General features: G+C 41.5%; 1 long non-coding RNA gene across 1 annotated transcript; it reads right to left on the bottom strand.

The window, feature by feature from the left end:
- On the bottom strand, positions 1–23,654 carry LOC123375384. The gene is made up of 3 exons (XR_006581426.1): positions 23,434–23,654; positions 12,851–12,975; positions 1–108 (listed from the first exon to the last, which is right to left on the bottom strand). It is a non-coding gene; the product is annotated as an uncharacterized LOC123375384 (long non-coding RNA).
- Between the last annotated feature and the right edge of the window lie 805 nt (positions 23,655–24,459).

Raw genomic sequence — 24,459 nt, 5'->3', positions numbered from 1 at the left:
GTTGAGTGGCTATACAGAATCTGCACAAAATAATCCATCACTTCATAGAGGGCCAGGCATTCATTAGCTGGGTTAATTGCTGCCAATCCAGACATCCGAGCTCAGCACCTTAGAAAAAGGAAAAGATAAACCCTGGTTTTCTGAAATGTTGATGATGAAGAACTTGTCCTGAGGTTACTCAGTCCCAGCTCCTATGTTCCAGATCAGCCAATCAGAAAGAGAGAGCCAGGCAGGCAAATTTATCAAACAAGTTGATACATTTCTTTTGGGGAGAGTGGAGCATGTCTCCCGGAATGACTATTTTTAGAAGGACACTTCCCTCCCACCCATTTCCACTTTCCCCAAATCTGAAAGAGAAGCTTCAAGGAAAATAAGTAGTTAGAGATGGAAATGAGAGTCCCATTAGACAAATGGAAGCTATTTGGGGAATTTCTTAGCTGTAGAGTCATTTCTTTTAACGTAATCCTGAGTGATACAGATGCTTGAATTCCCCATATTATCTTTCATTGAAAATATATGAAGGGGAAGTTACTATTCTGTAGTTCAGGGTTTCAAACTTTTGAACAACAATGTTCCTGACTAGAAACTTGTTTCAAAACAGAAGTTGGAGTGGGGGAGAATTTGAACTAATTTAAGGAACCCCAGAGTTATTGAACTAGAAATGTATAAATGACTTGTTCACTGAATTAGACAGTATTTTGGGACGTCTTGGTAGCTAAAAATGAATTTTAAAATAACAAGAATGTAGTGTGTTTGGCTTTTTCCTTTCCCCTGACTAACACTTCAAATGGAATGATTATATATGAATGGCATTGAATTATAAATGAGCAATTACTTTTTCTTTATCGGCTTTGGAAAGTATTACTGAGTTATTTCATGAGATTACTGAACTAGGTAATCTGAGAAGGTTTGGTTGTCATGATGAAGAAAAGCCACATCATATTTGATAGGTGGAAAGAATTAAAGGAGTTTGGTTAGTCACAGTAACATCTACTAAATGCACAATGAGTTCAGGCAACTTTAAAAGGAAACAAAATTCTGTGATACATGGAAGCAAAAGTGTACAGAGTACAGATAAAACAGAGTAGATATATGGTTGTTATAATGAATTTAGCAAGCGGACATGTAACTGAATAAAAATTATCATTCCTTAAAAAATTATCATTCCTTAATTTGTAACTACGGGTAACAAAAAAAAAGAATTGGAGAGTGTGTTTCACAAGAAAAAGTTCCAGGGATGTTTGATTGAAATGAGATATTAATTATTTGTATTGTAGTAGTTTTTAGAGGCTCTGATTAAGGATCAGGGTCTCACAGTGTTAGGAGTTATACAACAAGTAATGAATTTTTAAAACAAGACTGCAATTTGTCTGATCTCCTCTGTAAGTTTGTTCCATAGCTGAAGCCCTGCAACCAAGACGGCTTTATTCACAGCTCTCTCTCCCGCCTGCAAAGGGGTGCACTCAAAGAAACAAAGGAGGACTAAGAGGTGCAGTTAGCCAAGAACCTGTGACAGTACTGTAAAACCAGTGTACAGTACTGGTGTAAGGGAGGGGGAAATGTGCAAGGATAGGAAAAAAAAGAAAAAGCAGCAATAGTTCTAGAAACTCAGTTTTCATTTACTTTTTTAAACATGTTTGCAAACAAAGAAAGATTCACTCAATGTGAGTGTGGTACATTTGAGCACTCCTGACAATGACAATATTTTCAGTGTACTGTATAAATGGGAAACAGACGGACTGGCTATTTAAATCTAATCTGAAAGTCTAAATGATAGGAAACAGCTGTTGGATGAATGCTAATGTTGTAAAGAACAGCTTTATCATTTTATCAGTTTGTTTTTTTATGTATCCATTCTAGACACCCCCAACAGTTCTGCCAACTTATTTCACAGAATCTCACCTCATCAAATGTGAATGTACTCATGCTGTTCAGGTCTGTACAGAAGCTTTTATTCTGGTTTGCAGTTACTTATGGAGGCTGGTACCTTTTAGTGGCCCGATAATACATTCCTTGTGTACCCAAAATGCGCTTTGATGTGGTGGTTCTTAGAATGCAAGGCCAGGCATTTAGTCTTTAAATAGAAAAGATGCTAACTATGTTTTGATATCTGATTATATTCTTAAATATCTAAAGAAATAAATTCATACATAACAGGGCAAACTAAGGGCTGGAAAACAGCTTGGAATCTCTGAAATCTTGGTTCATTTTCTGAAGTGAAATCACATATTGTCCAACTGCATTGTCCAATGGATAGAGCACAGAAAAGTTGGATCCTCTTCTATGTTCTGCTACTGACTCTCAGTGTAACCTTGGGCAAATCACTTCTTCTCTCTGTGATGCCATTTCCACTCCAACCCTTTGTCTTGTCTACTTTGATTGCATGGTCTTTGGGGCAGTGACAGCCTCTCGTGTGCCTGTATAGTGGCTAGTACAATGAGGCCCTGATTCCTGTAGGTGCTACTGTAATGTACTATTTTTTTTTTTGGAGGATTATGAAATGTTCAGAGAAGTGCTATTACTGCCCCCTCCCCATCCCGCCGCAGACCTGAACTAGCAGTCGTGTGAGAGAGGCTTTTCTGACTGCCACCAGAAACAACCATCTTGGAAAATTCTATGAGAGAGGATTCTGAAGATTTTTCAAATCCCATTTTGCACACTCATCAGGTTGGAACATCCATCTAGGTTGGGATCTTCAAAACACATTAAATCATCCTCGTCTCCCATAGAATATCCAAGTCCTTATCTTCAAGGAGCTCCATGGCCTGGACCCAAGGCAACTAAACCATCTATAGCTCCAGGATGAAAACCATGGTCGACAGCTATACTCCTCTGGCACAATGGGACTTTCTACAGCAAGGGTAAAGCTCATTTATGCAGGAAATAGAGCGTTCTCAGGAGCTGGCCCAAGACTATGGAATGAACTCTCCCAGGCACTAAGCACCTCACCATCTTCCAGGCTAAGTGGAGAGCACATTTCTTTAACCTTGCCTTCTACTTTACAAACAGCAATGTGTGTAATGACAAACATTCAAACACAAAACACCCCACTACATTCCCGTCTCTCCAAGAAGAACTAAACGTGTGATGGATGTTAGTCACATCGTTTAATGCATTATTGGAGGGTATTAAGATACTATGGAGATGAGCATGGTTCATGAAACTGTATAGGATAAAATAGACACACCCAACTACCACTGGATTTCAATGAAATTTGAGCATCTAGTTTATTTACATTCCTTTGAAAATCCCAATCCCAATGAAAATCAGACTCCAGAACTTTTGAGGTTCTGCCATCACAAGTGAAAACAAGGATAGAACCATTAAATTAACCCAAACTCCTCAGTATTGTGCTCATTAAGCACCTCTCTGATTTAGGGAACTATAAGCTATTGCATTCTTTTTTACCCATCTTGACTCTTTAGCTTAGGGGGAAATGTATATTTCTCCACAGGATGAACAGAACACAAGCTCTTCAGCTGGAAGACCTGAGTTCAGAAGGATATAATGGAAGTTTCACAATACCTTTTGCAAAGCATCTTAATACACATTAACTAGACCATTTCTGCTTCTGAATTAATTCCAACTTCCTTTCACTATTGGTTATAACCTGTGAAATATGATGGTTTTATGATTAGAGCACTGTCATTCACAGGCCCAACTTAGGCCATTCATTTGGCAAGAAAACCTTTGTCAGGCAGAAGAGGATAATTTCCAGAGCAGTTCAACTGTATATAGTTCTGGATTGTATAACACTTTTATTCAGCCAGCCAATCAAAATTCAGGATTATACTGTACTGCTGATCTCTTATTTTTGTCATATGCCTCTTGTCCCAGAAAATTAAACACGTTTTAAAAATACCCAGCCTGTAAAATTCTTTCACAAGCTGCAGCTGGGAGAAAATTTGCTGTTAACACAAAAGATATTATTCCAGAAGCTAAGTGGCAAAGCAGAGGCCATCCACCATCCAGCTATGCACACAGAGATAAACATCTGTCATACGCACGATTAGATTTCCAGAGTAAAAATGAAGGGGAGATTGAATGCCTCGGGGCACTGGTAACATGACATGGATTCACTTGTATAGGTCAGTGGCTCACACCCAGCCCAGATCTGAAAAGGATGATGGTTTCTGAAACCATCATCAGCTTTGTGAAATGAAATGGTGATCTCAGTCCAGTTCTTAATACTAATAATTTAAACAAAACAAAAATATCACCCACCATTACAGCTGGCAGCCTGTGTTGGCTAGTCTTAGCAGAAGGAGTGAATTCATAAGAACAGCCATACAGGGTCACTCCAAAGGTCTATCTAGCCCAGTATCCTGTCTTCCAACAGTAACCAATGCCAGGTGCCCCAGAGAGAATGAACAGAAGAGGTAATCATCAAGTGATCCCATCTCCTGTCACCCATTCCCAGCTTCTGGAAAAACAACAAAAAAATTCACTTGGCGGATAAACTACCACCTCTTCAGGATCAAGCTAAGATACATCTTTGGGGGTAGTGTTGGGAAGCCTGCACTGACACTACTGCTGCAGTACATGTTCTGGGGATACAAAGAAAAAAAATACCCCTAAATATTTACTTTCATATTCAGTTCATGATTTTCAATATTGAATGCATCATTTTGATCAGGGAGTTCACTGCTTCCATATCTTAAACACAGTGATTCATAGCTGTATAGTTTATAGTCAATGACGCGCCATGTTCTCTGCATAGCTTTATACTTTATTTTTAAAATCTCCACTATGTATCTTTTTTATTATGCTGATGAATTTTCACTTATTTCATTTTGTAATATATAGCTCTGCCACCAATAATATGCCTGGGAACAAGATGATTACATCTCAAGAGGGTTTTTATTTTTCCTCTATATGCATAGTTTAATACACTGAAGATAAAATACAGTTTAAGCTGAAGAGGAAGAAAAAATACTTTATTAATAATTCTGGGCTCTCTCTTACAGCAAATTCTCTATGTAGAGAAAAGAAAAACCACAGTCAAAGGTAGACAATTAGATGTAGAGGTCAGATTTTGACCTGATGAAATTGGCATGGCTATTTAGGCAGAGAAATTTCAGTGGAGTTGCTATAGCAATGAGAAGTGTTTGGTAAAAATTAATGAGAGATTATGATAGAATTAGAGATCACTGTAAATGGTCAAAGATGCTGTAGAAATAGAACCCTCGTGTTTCTGAGCAACGCCCTCAGAAAATACACTGATCTCTCTGGAAGGCATTGTATTAATTTAAACATTTCTCCAGTAAGTTCACGGAACGAATGATCACAATACCAAAATGAGCATCCTCTCAATTACAAGGAGATATTCATGAATTTTCTCCTTGGTGTGAAACACATTTTATTATTAAAAACTTATAAAATACTTGGCAGGGTGCCTATCAAAGTGCTTTACGAAAGTTACTACCAGTGCTGGAACTTGAGCCTCTGAAACTCCCGCCAGAGATATATGGTACTAAATACATTTTACAGTTTGGTAAACTGAGTGAGAAAAGGTAAACCATTTATTCAAGGCCCCAACAATGAATTAGCATCAGAGCAGGGAATAGACAGAACACAGAAATGGTTGCACATTCAAATTCATGTGATGAGTATGAAAATAAATATCGAGCAAAACATGGGAAAGGAGATGGGAAAGGTGCAGACGCCACCGTGTTTCACTAATGGTAGACAGCTGCAGTCATTCTCTTGTTTATGCCAGTATATGATTGGTGGCGGAGCTCTGTGTTCATATGTGCCTTTGGACACTGCTCAAGCAGGAGTGTTCTCGCTTTCAATGGTGAACTTAGAGAAAGAGGCTCCTTTTCAGTAGCTAGAGGAAGAGGGATTCTCCCTATACACCAGCTACTCAATGATATTCTTACAGAGGTCAAATAATTCCTTTATACAAGCAGCAAAGGTTACTAGGTAAAAAATAAATCAAATCAAATGCATGAAGCCATTCAGTCTGGATGCTAGTTTGGTTGTGAGGCGACCCTGGAGGGGCATCTTCAGCAAGTCACCCTCATACAAGTAATTCCCTTGAATTACATTCATGGGAACTGCATGCAATCCGGGCCAATATGAAACTGGAAAAAGGCCAGATTTGAGCTAGACCCTTTTATGCACGTGCAGAATCTTGTGAGCAGGTGTTATAGGTCTTCCTCCTAGTGCACAGAAACTATGAGTCCGTTATAACCCCCCAGCCACAGAGTTTTGGCTCTTTTGCTTTAGCAGCTCATGCTTTTAGCTCTGGGGGTCTCCAGTTCTGTCCCCGGAGTGTCTGCCAAGAAGGCAGCCATCATAATCACAGCAGAGAATCAATTTCAAGCAAGATGAGAAACTGCATGTTATGTTGCCAGAGTGAAACTATTACATATTCATCTGCAATGTTGCTTGACCCTGCAGGGCAAAATGAAGCAGTTCACACAAAGAATGACTCCAGAGTTTCTACAAAAGGGGTCCTGATCATATCATTGGAGGTGCAGCATGCTATTTATGGCAGCAGCAAGGACTACGGCATCTCCTTTTATTGCAAATGAGATATAGGCTTGGGTTGAATAAATAAGATTGATGTTGGAACAATAGGTGGAGCTTAAGACTCCCTTTACCACTTATAATGGTTACAGTAGGTTGAATCAACAAAGCAGCTCTCTCATCACACCAACCAAGAATAAGCAGGAGTTATAGAGCAGTGCTGCTTTCTTCCAGACAGGGAGCAAAAAGAGCTTTGACACTTTAACCCCTAGCAATATACAGAAAGGAGGAACAGCGTTGTGAGGACTGGAGAGCTCATTTCCTTTGCTGTTGTGCCAGAAAAGATGAGATTCTGACGTGTTGTGCTGCCAGCTGAAGAATCGTACTGTTATTATTTCTGCTTCTTGCAATATGGCAGGGCCTGAACTGGAACACCAGCTCCAGACTGCCTCTCACTTTGAGGGAGTTTTTAGTTTACATACAAACTTCATGACTGGCAGCGCTGGCTCTAGGTTTTTTCCCCACCCCAAGGCAAAAAAAATAAATAAATCTGGGAGTGCAACTGCCAAAGAAAAACAAAACAAACAAACAAAAAACCACAAAGGTGGCCGGAATGCCACCTCTGAAATTGTGCAGCCCCAAGCACGTGCTTGGTTTGCTGGTGCCTAGAGCCGGTCCTGATGACCGGAGACTGGCTCTCATACAAAGAAATGACTGATATAGACTGTGGCTGTCTTGACTTCAGTGAAATTACATTGGCTTCCATCTGCTGGGGATCTAGCCCAGTGACTATATAGGTTTCCAGAAAAACTGCCTTTTCGGCCATACATACATCATGTGTGTGCTTATCCCATTGAAACTAAGGGCAGTCAGTAAAATGGCCAAACCATGGAGTGGGCACTGTACCCAAGTCACTCAGGGATGTTTAGATGAACAAGGACATTCTAACGATTGGGGTGCCCAGACAGCAAGTGTGAAACATCAGACAGGGGTGGGGAGTAATAGGTGCCTATATAAGAAAAAGCCCCAACATTCAAGACTGTCCCTATAAAATCAGGATATCTGGTCACCCTAGTTTGGCACCATTGACAATAAAAACAAAAAAATACAAGTATCAGAGGAGTAGCCGTGTTAGTCTGGATCTGTAAAAAGCAACAACGAGTCCTGTGGCACCTTATAGACTAACTGATGTATTGGAGCTATTCAATATAGCTTTCATCCCATGCAGTGCGTCTGACGAAGTGGGCATTCACCCATGAAAACTTATGCTCCAATACATCAGTTAGTCTATAAGGTGCCACAGGACTCTTTGTTGCTTTTTAAAAAAATACAAGTTACCTGCTGCCACCTAATAAAGAGAGAGGCACCAGTACTAGCCAAAGGAAACTGAAGACTCTTGAAAATAAATACTTCTCTAAACTTGATGGTCTCTAGTCAGAACTTGTACAAAATTACAAGAAAAAACCCCTAGAACTTCAGTTAAGATTAGGTTTTAATCTTTATTAAAAGATTTTTGCAGGCAAAACTTCCATTAAGTTTTTTTACCGTTCTAAGGATTTCTGGATTGGAGCATTGTGGCATAAAATCTAAACAGGGGCTAAAGTCTATCTCTGGTGCAACTCCATTGACTTCAGTGGAATTAAACAAGATGAATTTGACACATATACGCGAGACCAAATGATTTAAATTTAGAGTATTTACTCCCAAAATACATTAAAGGATTTTCAAATTGGACCAATAGCGTGCTAAGTTATTTCTTTTAAGGAAAATAAACAAAGGGACTACGAAAAAATAATTCAAGTTAAGCAGTAAATTTCTTTTCGTTTTTCATGAATGGAGTGATCAGTTATTCCTCTGCTCTTTTGGATGAATGGGGTGTAAACTGGAATAGAACAAGTTAGTATGAGGAACAGCCTGCAATGGTTCAGGTATTAATATAGCAAACAGCAATCTGATAACTGAAATGTTTGTTTGGAGGGGTTTTGGGGGAGCAGGTCGGGTTGAGAGCTTTATAAATCATTTTTTACTTTCTTAAAATGCATCGTCTAACAGCTGGCAAGCATTCAGAACATGCTTAAGAGCTGAAAAAACTGTTTTGACATGGACTTCAATTCTGAGTACCCCAAAATACGTAATGTGTTGGAAGCCTTGACATGGCAAGCCAATATGCTAAGTAGGTGATGTGAGCTTAAAATCATTTATCAACAATTACTCCAAGATTGATTTGTACAGAGAGACAACAATAGCAAACAGCGTCTGCTTCCCTGAGACCCATGGTGCATGTACCCACACAGGAGGACATTCTAAACCATTAAAGGATCATGATATTAACCCCTTAGTTAATCATTCCCCTTGGCAACCTCATCACAGCTATTAATCTGTTGGATGCCATCCCTCTAGCTATACTTATCAAACAATCAGAGCTATGCTTGATATGTTGCCTGCACTCCTAATACATTCCATATCCTATTTTTAGGTGGCCTTAAATATAATAGAGCTAGGTACATGCAGAAAATGCCATTTTAATTTTTAAATGAATTTGTTTCAGCTCTATTAATACCCCTTTTATGTTTACTTGCTGTGAATGTTCAATCATCTCTTACCATCAAAGTGTTCATAGAGAAGGAATTTCAAAGTTGCATGTGTGAATATCCATGGAAACCAAATTTTGAATTCACAAGAGAGCATCAGCACCAGAAGTCTAAGTGTGCTCATCCAATTGGGGAAATCCAATTTACCTGACCAATCACAGCAAAGCAACACAGCTTAAATTTTCAGTGATTGCAATTAATCTATTCTGGGATGAAAAAGGTATGTGTTGAATAAATTCAACTAGAATCTGATTGGAAGGCCATTGAAGCCACTGGAAAGATTCCCATTGATTTCTGTGGGATTTGGATAATACATTTCAAAGCAACAGACCAAACGGTCCATCTAGTCCAGTATCCTGTCACTGACAATGGCCAGTACCACATGCTTCAGAGGAAAGTGCAAGAAGCCCCACAATAGGCAGTTGTGGAATAATCTGTCCCCCAGGAAAGTCTCATGTCAATCCCTAATAGTTAGAGGTTGGTTTAAACTCTCTAGTATGAGGTTTTATCTCTCTTCCAATATCCTTTTTGTTAGCATTAACAGTTACAATGCCGGATAGTTCTTGTGTTAGGAGGCAGGGAGAACAGAACCTCTCTGTCTAATGTGAAATCATGATAGGCTCATGGATAGTCCCTAAACTGAAAAAAGGGGAAGACATAGATGTTATTCATTTTGAATGATTCACTCAACTCCACCTTTAAATATCACTCACTGTGTACACTATTTTTTCTTTTTACCTGTCTACTAAATTGTAGTATTATAGCACTTCTGTTACGCTTTGTCAGTGAATTTGAATTTTAGTGTGACCAGCTCTCTCCCTCTGATTATTCATGGGCTTGAGGTCTCCGCCACTCTCCTGCACAATAGGAAGGACAGAGCCTGAAGAAAGGTCCCTAGCCTGATACCCTAGCTTCATTTAGAAGCTATGTCTAAAACATATTCATGTTTTTGAAGATGGGGTGTGAATTAGTGCTAACGGGGAAAATATAAAATTACAAATGCATGAGAGGGAAGGTTGGGTCCTGCTGAATGTGTAATGATGTGTCACATGAGAATATAATTTCATTATCAATGGCAATGTTTTTTTCTGGAGGCCTTGTTGAATGAGAAATCTCACTCCTTTAGTACTAGGTAAGGAAAGATCAAGCTGTGTTGACTGGATGAGCTGCCCTCCTGCATTATAAGCTTTTTTTGGTTTGTCCTGAAGGGCGTCTCCCGATTGTTATCCTTTGTTTCAATATAATTTGTAAAAGTCTTCTCAGAATGCTTGAAAACAGAGCCTTGTGCTTAGGGCTGTCAAGCGATTAAAAAAATTAATCATGATTAATCGCACTGTTAAACAATAATAGAATACCATTTATTTAAATATTTTTGGGTGTTTTCTACACTTTTAAATATATTGATTTCAGTTACAACACAGAATACAAAGTGTACAATGCTCACTTTATATTTATTTTTTATTATAAGTATTTGCACTGTAAAAAAAACAAAAGAAATACTATAGTGTTTTTCAATTCACCTAATACTAGTATGGTAGTGCAACCTCTTTATCATTAAAGTTGAACTTACAAATGTAGCATTATGTACAAAAAACACCTACATTCAAAAATAAAACAATGTAAAATTTTAGAGCCTGCAAGTCCACTCAGATCTACTTCTTGTTCAGCCAATCGCTCAGACAAACAAGTTTGTTTACATTTGCAGGAGATAATGCTGCCCGCTTCTTGTTTACAATGTCACCTGAAAGTGAGAAGAGGCATTCACATGCCACTGTTATAGCCGGTGTGGCAAGATATTTACGTGCTAGATGCAGTAAAGATTCATATGTCCCTCATGCTTCAACCACCATTCCAGAGGACATGAGTCCATGCTGATAATGGGTTCTGCTCAATAATCATCCAAAGCAGAGTGGACCGACGCATATTTATTTTCATTATCTGAGTCAGATGCCACCAATAGAAGTTGATTTTTTTTTGGTGGTTTGGGTTCTGTATTTTCTGCATTGGAGTGTTGCTCTTTTAAGACTTCTGAAAGCATGCCCCACACCTCATCCCTCTCAGCTTTTGGACGGCACTTCAGATTCTTAAATCTTGGGTTGAGTGCTGTAGCTATCTTTAGAAATCTCACATTGGTACCTTCTGTGTGTCTTGTCAAATCTGCAGTGAAAGTGTTCTTAAAATGAACAACATATGTTGGGTCATCATCCAAGACTGTTATAACATGAAATACATGGCAGAATGCGGATAAAACAGAGCAGGGGACATATAATTCTCCCCCAAGGAGTTCAGTCACAAATTTAATTAATGCATTATTTTTTTAACGAGTGTCATCAGCATGGAAGTATGTCCTCTGGAATGGTAGCTGAAGCATGAAGGGGCATACGAATCTTTAGCATATCTGGCCCGTAAATACCTTGCAATGCTGGCTACAAAAATATCTTGCAAACGCCTGTTCTCACTTTCTGGTGACATTGTAAATAAGAAGAGGAAAGCATTATCTCCTGTAAATGTAAACAAACTTGTTTGTCTTAGCGATTGGCTGAACAAGAAGTAGGACTGAGTGGACTTGTAAAGTTTTACATTGTTTTGTTTTTGAGTGCAGTTATGTAACACAAAAGAATCTACATTTGTAAGTTGCACATTCATGACAAAGATTGCACTACAGTACTTCTATGAGGTGAATTAAAAAACACTATTTCTTTTGGTTTTCATTTTTACAGTGCAAATATTTGTAATAAAAATAATAGACACTGATTTTAATTACAACACAGAATACAATAGATATGAAAATGTAGAAAAACATCCAAAATATGTAATAACTTCCAATTGGTATTCTATTGTTTAACAGTGTGATTAAAACTGCGATTAATCACAATTAATGTTTTTTAGTTAATCATGTGAGTTAACTGCGATTAATCAACAGCCCTACTTAATATGCAATACAGGTCTACCCTGATATCTTCAGACATGTTGCTGGAAGCATGAGACAATTTACAAAAAAAGCCCTGCAAGCAAATAGAAAGGATTTTGAGTACTGTACTTCTAAACTGTAGTAAAAGAAAAGCTTACTGCACCAAGGTTACTGGTGTAAGAGAGAGAGAGAAGACCATGTGCAAATCTGTACGTGAGATTCAAGTGAGCAATTCACATATTTGGGCCCAGATCTGTCCTTATGGATTAAATGGCAGGACTCTAGCAGCTATACAGAATTACTTTTCCCAAGAGTATTTAGTGGTCAGATTATTACGTGGCATTTGCTATTAATTTCAGGACATGCAACTAGTGCTAATCATTCACTCTGAAGCTCCTGGCATTGGCTCCGTTGGAAGACAGGATACTGGGCTAGATGGACCTTTGGTCTGACCCAGTAGGGCCATTTGGATGTTCTCATGTTCTTAGTCATTTTAAGCCATTTTTTAAGTTGTATAGATTTAAATTCTAGAGTTATTCTTAAATTTGTACTCCTTAAAATCAGATTAGTTTCTTTGCAGATAAAATATTAAACACTTTGAGATTCATAGATGATCTAAAGAACCAAGGAACAGAGGTTACAAGATGAAAGCAACAAAACATTGCTTTATCATTTTAAGTGTGAACATATCAATTTTCAATTTCATGGCTTGAAAACCAATTTTAATGTATGTCCAGGATGAGTTCTTGGGAAAAGAAATAATTTGAGAAAAATGAATAGAAAAAAAACAATTTCAAACCCTCCATGTGAAAAATAGTTACACTGAGGAGAAAAAAAAGGGGTGTGTGCATGGGATTTGCTCTATTCAACTAACCTGGAAACTGAAGAGGAGACAAGAGACTTGCACTCCATTTCATTTCTTTAAATACCCAGCTGTGATTTATGTGAGGCTGGCTGACTCCAGGATTGCTGTAGTGTCTCTTTGCTAAGAAAATGTATCTGTGGAAATTAGATGGAGTAATATGTTATCAGGGAGTTTCAGAGTTGGTACAAGCCATTGTCAATCTGAAGCATTGTGCATCCTCTATTCAGTATAGACTGTTTAATCAATGATCAATATTTTCAGTGATTCCTTTGGCAATTCAATTAAAGCTCAAATAAATCAGCAGTTTGTCTTGGATCAAAGTTTTATTATAACTATTTGGTTTCAGGGTCAAATATTTCCTGAACACTACCGAGATTTGTTTCAGATGCCTCTCGAGCACAGCAATCTTTAGGGCTGTTCCCATGAATCACTGGGCATCTCCTTTAAGAAACTAAGTGCCTTCCATTCTTGTTGATCTACTTGGGAGTCGAAGGCATACAGCACCTCACAGGATCAGCCCCTTGAGCTATTGTGAAGTGCTTTTGAACTCATTCACCTGTTATGTATCTCTTTAGGCCAAGATTTGTGAAAGTGACCAGTGATTTGGAGGTGTCGGTACTTTAGTGCCCAATATGACATTCCCAAAGGGGTTTTGAGGTTCAGAATTTTCTGAAACTCCAGCCCCTTTAAGACGTCTCAAGTTGAGCACCCAAGATGCTTTCGTAAATCTTGGCTTTTGATTTTTTTAAAAATACAACCAACTCTCAACAGATTTACAATAAAGTAAACAAGCATTACAAATGAAGAGATCAAAACCATTACTCTGCCTCTGAGTTTATCAGCTAGACCACTGGACAGGTCAGACCCAGCTACCCAGATGCTTTTATGTCTCCAAATAATAAGCCCAGAAGGAAAAAGAAAGCTCTAGAGCAGTGGTTCTCAAACTGTGGGTTGGGACCCCAAAGCGGGTCACAATGGCGTAGCCACGGTTGGCTTAGACTTGCTGAGGCCCAAGCCCAAAGCCAAAGACCAAGACCAAGACCTTCAGCCTTGGCCTGCGGGACTAAGGTTACAGGCCCCCTGCCTGGGACTAAAGCCCTTGGGTTTCAGCTTTGGCCCCCAGCCTGGGGCAGAGGGGCTTTGCCCCCCACTCCCAGGCGTGGCGGGGTTTGGGCGGGTTCAGGCTTCAGTCCCCACTCCTGGGGTCCTGTAGTAATTTCGGCTGTCAGAAGGGGGCCACGGAGCAATGAAGTCCAAGAACCCCTGCTCTACAAACTAGGACTCTGTCAGCAAGAGCGGAGGAGCGAGTTACAAAGCTGAGGGTGACCCTCACTGAGAACATCCAGCCAAACTGGTGCTGGTTTGTTTGAGTGCCTCAGTTGATCTCACCTATGATCACAACACCTGGAAAGCCAGGCACTCCCTTAGACAGCCAAGGCCCAGACGGTTTACTGACATATACTAAGCCTTTAATAATACTCTTGCTTTCCTCTGAAAACTTATGCGAGTATGAGGACCTTGGGATAGGTTGTTTTAGACATGGGCTCAGGTTGCACATATTGAATAGCAATTTTATGTGAGTATTTTATTGTTGTGTTTGTATGGTTTGTACTTGGTGTTTATGTTCATAGCTATACAAGTGATATAATGAGAGGAATGGGAGTTGCTCCTTCAAAAAGGGCGGGGCCATCCGGAGGCCTGGGAGCAGTGTGTGAGGCTGTGTTCGGAAGTCAGCATGAAGCTGGAGCACTCTACCTGTAAGAGGACCCCAAGAAACATTAGAATCAATAACGTTTTTCTTCAAAAAAAAATATGGCTTGTCACTAAAGGTGCAACCGAAATAATCAGGTCACGTTGGCAGACTGCACTGTAATAATTGGACTCAGTTTCCCTTAATTACATTTTCTGCACAAAAATAAATCAGAGACCACTTTCTGTGTGGCAGCTGACAAGGCTTTGGTATCTATGCAAAAATGCCTTGAGCCTGCATATACGGTAACAGCATTAGAACAGACATTCAGGGCAGTGCAATTTTATTTATTTATTTATTTTTTGCTATCCTAGGGAGCTGGAACTAGGCTTCATTTACACCAAACAATACCTGAGTTTGCAGCAATTTCAGTAACTGAGGATAGAGAATTCCTAGCCTGTCTGGTTACTTCTCTCATAGTTGTATTTAGAAGAGCAGACCCAGGAAACTTTCATACAACAAACAAACTCATATGGTTAAATTTATAGCTCTGATTCAGCAAGGTACTTATGCACATTCCTAGCTATAAGCAATTTAGTAGTTCCACTGAAGTCAATGGGATTACTCACAGGCTGACATTGAGAGGTGTAATTAAGTAGTTTGCTGAACTCGGGCCACAGTTAGGACGTGGTGTAGCAGAAATGTACCATTTCCCAGTGGGTATGAGTGTGTGGAAGCACTAGTATGGGGTGCAGAGGCTTCTCCCTGCACAGTAGAGAATACCTCCCTTTTCTTGAATGTCTGCAATGTTAAATTAGCCCCTTTTCCAAATGAAAATGTTTCTTCTACTTCTAAGACTCCCTCCTACTTCTCTTTCGATGTCCAGGTTAAGATGTGTCATTCTTGTAAGGTTCTTGGTATAATCATATTTAAGAGTGAACTGAGGGATAGCTCAGTGGTTTGAGCATTGGCCTGCTAAACCCAGAGTTGTGAGTTCAATCCTTGAGGGGGCCATTTAGGGAGCTGGGGCAAAAATCTGTCTGGGAATTGGTCCTGCTTTAAGCAGGGGGTTGGACTAGATGACCTCCTGAGATCCCTTCCAACCCTGATATTCTGTGATTCTAAGGCACAAAGATCACATGGCTTGCTCAAAGTATACTGTGATACAGTGACAAGGTTGGGAATAAAAGCAGGAGTCTCACCTCTCTTAACATACTAAGGCCTTGGCTACACTTGCAAATTTGCAGCGCTGCAGCAGGGTGTGAAAACACACCCTCTCCAGCACTGCAAATTGCGACACTGCAAAGCGCCAGTGTGGTCAAAGCCCCAGCGCTGTCCGTTATTCCCCACAGGGAGGTGGAGTACGGACAGCGCTGGGAGAGCTCTCTCCCAGCGCTGGCGCTTTGGCTACACTTGCACTTCAAAGCGCTGCCGCGGCAGCGCTTTGAAGTGCAAGTGTAGCCATAGCCTAAGACATTTCCTCCTAGAGTCTCAAATATTCTTCCTTTCACTTGCCAAGCTTCTGCCTCATTCCAACACTTACCCACAATACGCGTTCATTTTAATGAGGCTCTCCCAGGAGTAAGAGGTTCCAATACATTTGGCGCAATCTGGAAGATATGGGGCAACACCACTGCTCTGTCACCAGGCTTTCTTGGAAAAATTCAGCACAGCCAGAGATATGAGAAAGTGGCATCAGTGACAGCTGCCTGGTTTAATGAGCACATTTCAAACATATGGCCATCAACTGTATCTAAAGTGTGGTCAAGCAAATTCTCTGATCCCTAGGGCAGGTATATTCCATAAACTTAATAATTTAGATGTCCTTTTTAGCAGCACAAACAGTTCAGAGGCACTTCATGTGCAAAATGGGAAATTAGGAATCCACCTTCAATTTGAGGGCTGTCCATTAATTTACAGTCCATTGATTTACAATGCTTTTAAACCTTAAATTATGCTCAACTTTGCGAATGTTAGTCTATAGTCTTGATCCTAAATAGCATCAGTTTGTTACTGAAGCAAAAAAAAATTAAAAAAAATTCACATTTAGGGCAACTTGCTGCAAGACATATTGGGGAGTTTATCCACTGTTCCTTGAAAACAAAAGCTAGAGTGCATCTTGTAAATTGCATTATCCCACTGAGAGGCAGAAATAATCCTGAATGCAGAAACTTAAAATCACAACTTTGTACTTTGCTAAAACCAAACCTACACCTAAAGAATTTCTGTATTTGCTATCTTTATATCAATGTTCAGTATTAAAGTGACTACAACTGCAATTCATCACAATGAACAAACAGAAAATTGTAGCTCTTTTGCAGTGCAGAAGAATTTACTATGTAAAGCTGTAACTTTTTTTTCCTGTGAGAACTAAAATGCTTGGTATGGTCTTAAGTACCACATTGAATCATGCAAAATTATTAGTTTGTAGGATCATAACCCTACCTTTTATTGTGCAATGCCAAATAAGGGCGATCATCTTAAATTAGGCAATGAATTCTCACCTAAGGCTGCTGATTTCAGACAGTGTTTAGGCTTGCTATGCAAATTTTTAAGTCACAGGTAGAAGGTGAATAAATTTAATAGCAAACTGGGGCTGTTTCCAGCATTTTTGCAGCTAATAGTTGGCTCTCCTACTGGTCTTTTTAAGAGAACTCACCAGCCTTAACATTTTTCAGCGATTGACTTCAAAAGAAAGGAATTTGTCCCTCTTATTCTCTTCTCGCCATCCAGTTTTCATTCTGCCTAGCACTTTTTTTTACCTTGCTGACAGATAAATGCATCACTTTCTGAAATTGGCACTAGAATGGCCCTTCAGTACAACACAATGGTACTGCTCAGCTTCTCTTTATGCTACAGCATTAAAAGCCTTCTATTTCAGATGATTTTATGTCAAGAAAGAGTGTAATTATTGGTAAATCAAGGGATAAAAAGGTTATATGAATTTCTGAAAAAGCATATCTAAGCTTCTATATATGGCCATTATCCAAAATCCAATTCTAGCCAAATAAAACTGCACCCTAAATGTACAAAACAATCTACAAGAATGGAGGGATAAAATATCTTTAGGTGATGGTCTGGATAAGTGAGTAAGAGAATCATTTAAGTTCCACAGGGAAATAAGGCCACTGCCAGTGTTACACCAGGGCATGAAAATGGTAACTGAAAAATAATTACAGTGACTCCTAACATTCCTAATTGACAGTCTGGATTTAATTATAGAACAGACATCACCACTGGGTTTGCATAGATTGATGGACCTTGAGAATATCAGGGTTTGAACAAGCCCACTTTTCACCATGGTTGTACCTCAGTGTGAACTCAAAAGGCAAAGTTTAGGTTTAATGGACTCTATGCATTTGCACAGGTTCACTAGGACCAGAACTGATGGTTCTATACGATGATATCATGTGATTTGTCCCCGGTTATATTCCACAGTGTGCACAGCTAGAAGCTGAAATACTTCAGCAAACAGTTGTCTTACAAGGTTTATTAAAATCCAGAGAATGAAAAAAAGGTTTTTTTCTCCATCTTTGACAAACAGTTCATGGACATGGACAAAATCTGTGCAAGCTACTGCTCATGTGTGAATTCAGGTGAACCGCAAAGCAAGCTAGAGTTCAGGTGAGTTTGTGGTGTGAGCTGAAGGTTCCACACAGCTCTAGGCCAATACGGATGAACAGAGAAGGGGAAAATGTAATCTAGGTTATAAAGAGATACGTGTAAGCTATGAAACATCAGTCACAAAGGACAAGTGAAGTTCTGGGAGTATAATGAAAGATCAGAAAAGGAAAAAATGAAGAGTGTAAAGAAGCCGGCACAAGACATTAAGATAAATAATAAGCAGTGTTTCAAATAAATAAAGAACAAGAAACCATGGAAAACAGTAGGGCATCTAAACTGATGGCAATGGTAGGTATAATTTATTGAGAGAAATGGTATAAGAAAACATTTTTCAGATTTCCCCAGTTGTTCCCCTTGATGGTAATCTTATTTATCCTGTACCCAAGGACCATAACCTTGGAGTTACACTTGATTCTAAGCTCTCTCTTGGGAATCATATTTATCAGGCACTAAAATTGTCATAGAAACATTTCAGGAGAATCTTTCCAGACTGTAACCTATGTTGTCTTGCCAAAATGCTGAGAAACTTTTCTTAGCTTTTATCATGTCCTGTTTTGGATTATTGTAACTCCTTGTTTGCTAATCTCTTAAACATTTCCCTGCATGCCGATCTCAGCTGCCAAAATTGCTTAGTGAAGACAGAAGCTTAAGTCACCCCAATGCTGAGAGAATTTCATGAAACAATAAAATAATTAAGACTATTTTTAATGGCATGGTACATAAAAGCCTTGCTCAGTTTAACCTAAAGATGCTGCTTAGCTCAACTCTCAAAGCCATGTTCTGAGGGCTTGACGACTAATTTTTATGTCCAGAGTGGAATGCTTGAGAAAAGAAAGACTGATTCTTTACTGTGCGCTTTATTTGATTAAACTCATTCTGCTCTGAGTCAAGATTAGAATCTGAGCCCTGGCTAAATTTAAATCCCTTATTTTGCCCTGCTAACTTAGTCCAGCTTTTTGTTATCTGTTTTCCATCTTTTCTTTCGACCAGGCTAACTCGCTATAATGAGGCTAGAATGAAGGTCATTTACATCTGGAGGAACATAGGAATTGCTATTCCTCTTTAAACCAACTCCCCCAGTGACCTTCAAAAGAAGATGTAAAGTCTCTGAAATCGATAGCTATGTGAAAACATGCTTGTAGGGGGAAGTTTTTTTCTGAATTCCAGATAGTTAGCAACTGGCGCACATCAAAGTGCACACTTAGCATCTGAAGAAAGCATCTTAAAGTATCTTCTCTGTTTCTTTTTAAATTCTTAGAACCAAAGTGTTGATGCCCTTTTCTTATATAGGCAAATTCCTATTGATTCCATGGGTGAGGACTAAGTAAATAATGAATGAGGATACAGGATTTAAGCCCTCTACAAGTTAAACACATAGTCAGATTTAATTGATTTAACTGTTAAATTCTTTCCTTTGTATTTCACTTGTCACGCTCTGGGTTTTTCTGGCTACTTTAAAAATAAACCCTGAAAATAAGGGTTATACAGGGGAAGCAGCAATTTAATTGTAGAAACAGGCCAGGGGAGCTGGAACAATTTGTATAGTGTGGGTGTTGAGAGCCATTGAACAAAACTGTATGATGGAAACCACTTCAAGGCAGCACCCCTAGTTCCAGCACGTATGAAACAGGGAGGATATAATACACAAGAAATGAAATATGAGGCAGCTTCCTAGTACAAGTGAAAGCAAAAGGGTAGTCTTCTCCAGCCTGCCTGCTTTATCTCCTGCTTATCACTGACTAAAAAGCGTTATTTAAACTATTATCACTCACATCTAAGTGACCCAAATGCCAAGTGATGTGCAAAGAATTCAAAAATATTTGGGCTGGTAAAGGCTGTGATGCAGTAGGGACTGTCTGCACAGTGAATGGGAGGGCAGGGGATGACTTTAGGTGATGGACAGTACCTGTGCCTGTAACCTGAGCCAGGCAGGGGGGAGAGGGGGCCAACACCTTTGCCCGGGAAGCTGGACAAAGGAAGAGAGCCTGCTGGAGAGGGTGGGGTCAGTTTCAGTTTTGGGCTGGGTGGTGGAATGCAGGGAATCCCAAGCTGGGATCTAAGCTCCCTAAACCCCCAGAAGGACTTGATTGAGGGGTCCTGGTTGTGCCTACAAGCTCTGCTGTAGACTGAGTTCCTATTGTCCAATAAACCTTCTGTTTTACTGGCTGGCTGAGAGTCACTGTGAGTCCCAGGAAGAGGGTGCAGGGCCCTGACTCCCCCATACTCCGTGACAAAGGCAAGTTGGGTTTAAATGTGAATGTCGTCTTTCTCTCCGCACTTGAAAGTTAACAAAATTTAATACGAATGACAATGAAGGGCGAATAGTCATAGACAGTGTAAGCTTCCTGCATATAGCACCTCAAACCCGGCCGCCTGAGCCCCAGGCCCCCATGAGCTAATCAGAGGTGGGAGAGACAATAAGATGAAACCACAAACCTCATTTTCACTTGTGGCCTAAAGAAAGATTTGATCTCATATGGCGATAGGCTGCCCTCAGAGACACCATTGTAAATCCAGAACTACTCCTATTATATCAGCAGAGTTACTCTAGACTTACACAGGTGTAAATAAAGGTAGAATTTGGCCCAGTAGCACTAGTTAACTTTTCAGAGCATTAAATTCACTCAGAGGTTGAAGAATAATTATTGTGAACATTCCCTAGATAAAATCAGACTTGTAGCCTGCAGAACGGCCTGTGGGCCATGCTCCAGGTCTGATTCAGGTCTAATTTTCTCCTGCTCCACCTGCCACAGAGTTCGCTCCACTCACCACTGTGGCACCTCCTTGTGGCTCATCTGGGGATCAACTCACCACTGGTTTGATGCTTGCTCGCATGGTTTCTCAGCCCCTCATCCCAGTCTCTCATTCTGTGGCCTCTCTCACGCCCCACAAGCTGCAGTGTTCCTTTTTTCATGGTGTGGCCCTCCAGCCAGGTCACTATAGTTTTCCCTCTTTGGGGGAATCAAAGTCTCTCGAAGCAAATCACCTCATGCACTCTGCCAAGTCCACTGCCCCAGTGGCTGGCCGCAGAATTCAGCCCCACACTCTACGCTGCGTTTCAGCCTGGACCCTACAATCAGCAGCTAAGGTCCATGCAGCCTCACCCTTGCTACAGTTTTCCCTAGGCTGCTTCTTACTCCTTTTTCCTCAACCCAGAGAGTGGCTGCCAACTCTCTCCCCACCTCCCCAACAGCCCCCTTATTCTCTCCTCTCCCTGGATTCGTACAAGCCCAGCCTCTTCCTACCCAGCTGGACTCCCTCCAGGTTCAATGAGGGCTGTATATCCAGCCTACAACTCACACAGGTGCAGCCTCTCCTGTCAAATAGCCCCTTTTGAGCCATTTTAACCCCTTCAAGGGTGGTATGGGGCAATGTTCCCTCTAATGTTTTCCATCCATGTGCAGAATGAATTTTGTTATGTGCACCAATATCAAGGTAATGTGTGCCACCGGTAGAAACATAAACCTAGATATACATTTTTTTTTTTTAAAAGTTACCACAGGGATAATTACTCCAGCCAGGACAGGTTAGGCATTTTAGAACTCACTACTCAAAGAATTGAATGTAAGCATTAAGAGAGAAATAAATTTATGAAATGCATAGACTAGTCAAAAAGCAAAACTTTGAAAGAATAAAATTACAGAGAATATAAGTGAATTGCAGGAAGTATCAAGAAGTAACAACAACAACAACAATACAGTACAAGTATGTGTTGGGAGGTGTGTGTGTATGTGAGACACACACACCATTAGGGTGACCAGATAGCAAGTGTGAAAAAGAGGGATGGGGGCTGGGAGTAATAAGCAGGGGCGGCTCTAGCTTTTTTGCCACCCTAAGCACGGCAGGCAGGCTGCTTTCGGTTCTGCGGCTTCAGTGTACCCGCCGCCGAATTGCCACCGACTCCATGGGACCGGTGGACCTCCCGCAGGCAAGCCACCGAAGGCTGCCTGACTACCGCCCTCAGAGGGACCGGCTGAGCGCCCCTCGCGGCTTGCCACCCTAGGCACGCACTTGGAGCGCTGGTGTCTGGAGCCGCCACTGGACTAGCCCTATAAAATCGGGACATCTGGTCACTCTACACTGTGTGTGTGTGTGTGTGTGTGTGTGTGTGTGTGTGTGTGTGTGTGTGTGTGTGTGTGTGTGTGTGTGTGTGTGTGTGTGTGAGAGAGAGAGAGAGAGAGAGACTGTGTGTGTGAGAGAGAGAGACTCTGTGTGTGTGTGTATATATGTGTGTGTGTGTGCGCAGTTGTTCAGACACAGCAGCAGCCGCCAGCAAGCTTCGTTCCACGTCCCAATCTGAGTCCTTTTGTGTCATCCCCCTGCCCTGCGGAGATGAGGTACATGAGCGGGGGCAGGGACACCCTAACCTCAGCATCCCCACTTCCCCGCCCCCATTCTGCACAGCACGCAGGAGGCTCTTGGGAGCAGCTGCCAGGGACTCCAAGGCAGAGGGCAGGAGCAGCGTGGCACTGAAAGAAGGGACACCTGAAGCGCACGACACTTGTTAGACTGCTGGGTGGCTGCCCAGCCACGCAGCTTAGAGGGAACTTAGGTGTGGAGTGAACACCCCATCACACCACTCCTCACAGTCCAGACCGTAAAGCGTACACTGCCTTTTCCTTCTTCTAGTTCCTCCGCAAAACTCATCTCTGCTCTAACACAGACAGAAAGCTACAGCCTGAGAATGACTAAGCAGGTGGCAAGTTGTGATCACAGGTACTCATTGGCTGAGAGTTTTTTTGGTGGTTTTGGCGGGGGGTTGTTGTTACCCTGCCTCCTCCAACCTGCTTTTTCATCTCATTCTCCATGTTGTGTCTTTAGATTCTACACTCTTTGGTATAGCACGCAGCACAACAGGGCCTACCCTGATTAGCCTCGAGGCACAAATGCAACATAAGTGTTTAATAATTAATAACAACTGAAAAACCTTTGACCAAACCTCTCCCTCCCATTCACAGCTGTGCACAGCCACCTGCATTTATAAGCAGCAAACGAAACACACAATAGAAAAAATTAGGGTAAGATAAATAATACCCCATGCTCTTTAAAACTGCTTCATATTATAAATCACCCTGTGAAGGTGATTAATGTTGGCACTCTTTTAAAAAATAAATAAATAAAACCCGCAACCCTCCCACAGCTTTTACTCAGTTGGCAGTTCAACCAAACAAAGTAGCCCTGGGGCAGCTCAACTAAAACAAGTGTCTCAAGAGGCACTATACTTTTTAGGGTGGAAGGTGTTTGTGTATCCCTACAAAGAGAAAGTTTCATCACTCACATATATCCTGTGTTCCGCTTTGCTCAGCAAGATGTCCGTGCCCAGTTTGCTTGAATAGATGTGCATGGCTAACAACAGACCGCCTGGTTTCCACACAATGGACTGGCCAATAGAGTAACTGCCATTTAAAGAGACATCACAATGTTTATTCCAGGCATTTGGAGATAATGGTCCTTTTGTTACATGGCCTCTCCTGCTAACATCTTTGCTCATTGGCTGGAATGTCATTCTACAACAAAGCTGGGCAAACTACGGCCCGCAGGCCACATCCAGCCCGTAGGACCGTCCTGCCTGGCCCTTGAACTCCCAGCCAGGGAGGCTAGCCCCCGGCCCCTCCCCCGCTGCCTCCCCTCCCCCGCAGAGCCACGCCACCACGCAGGCAGCGCTCTGGGTGGCGGAGCTGCGCGCTCCTGCCAAGCAGAGTGGCAGCGTGTCTGGCTCTGGCCAGCGCGGAAGCCAGACATGCTGCTCTGCATACTCTGCTCAGCACGGTAAGTGGTAAGTGGGCTGGGGGGTTGTATAAGGGGCAGGGGACCCCAGGAGGCAGTCAGGGGATGGGGGCGGTTGAATGGGGTGGAGGTTCAGGGGAGCGGTCAGGGGATAGGGAACGGGGGGGTTGGATAGGCATGGGGTCCCAGGGGGCCTGTCAGGGGATGGGGGTGTGGATGGGGTTGAGGCAGTCGGGGGACTGGGAGATGGGGAGTTGGATAGGGGGTTGGGTCCCAGGAGGGGGCAGTTAGGGGACAAGGAGCAGGGGGGGTTGGATGGGTCGGGGGTTCTGAGGGGGGCAGTCAAGGGGCGGGAAGTGGGAGGGGCAGATAGGGGGCGGGGGCCAGGCTGTTTGGGGGAGGCACAGCCTTCCCTACCCGGCCCTCCATCCAGTTTTGCAACCCCAATGTGGCCTTCGGGCCAAAAAGTTTGCCCACTCCTGTTCTACAAGCAAGGTAGTTATCTCGCTCTGCTTAGCAATACTGAACTTCTGTATTCCATTTGGGGCAAGATACTTTTTACAAACTAAAGGACCCT

This window comes from Mauremys mutica, chromosome 8 (genome assembly GCF_020497125.1).
Source record: "Mauremys mutica isolate MM-2020 ecotype Southern chromosome 8, ASM2049712v1, whole genome shotgun sequence".
NCBI classification, from domain to species: Eukaryota; Metazoa; Chordata; order Testudines; family Geoemydidae; genus Mauremys; species Mauremys mutica.
Note: the sequence above shows the minus strand (reverse complement) of the source record. Positions and strands in the feature narration are given on the sequence as shown.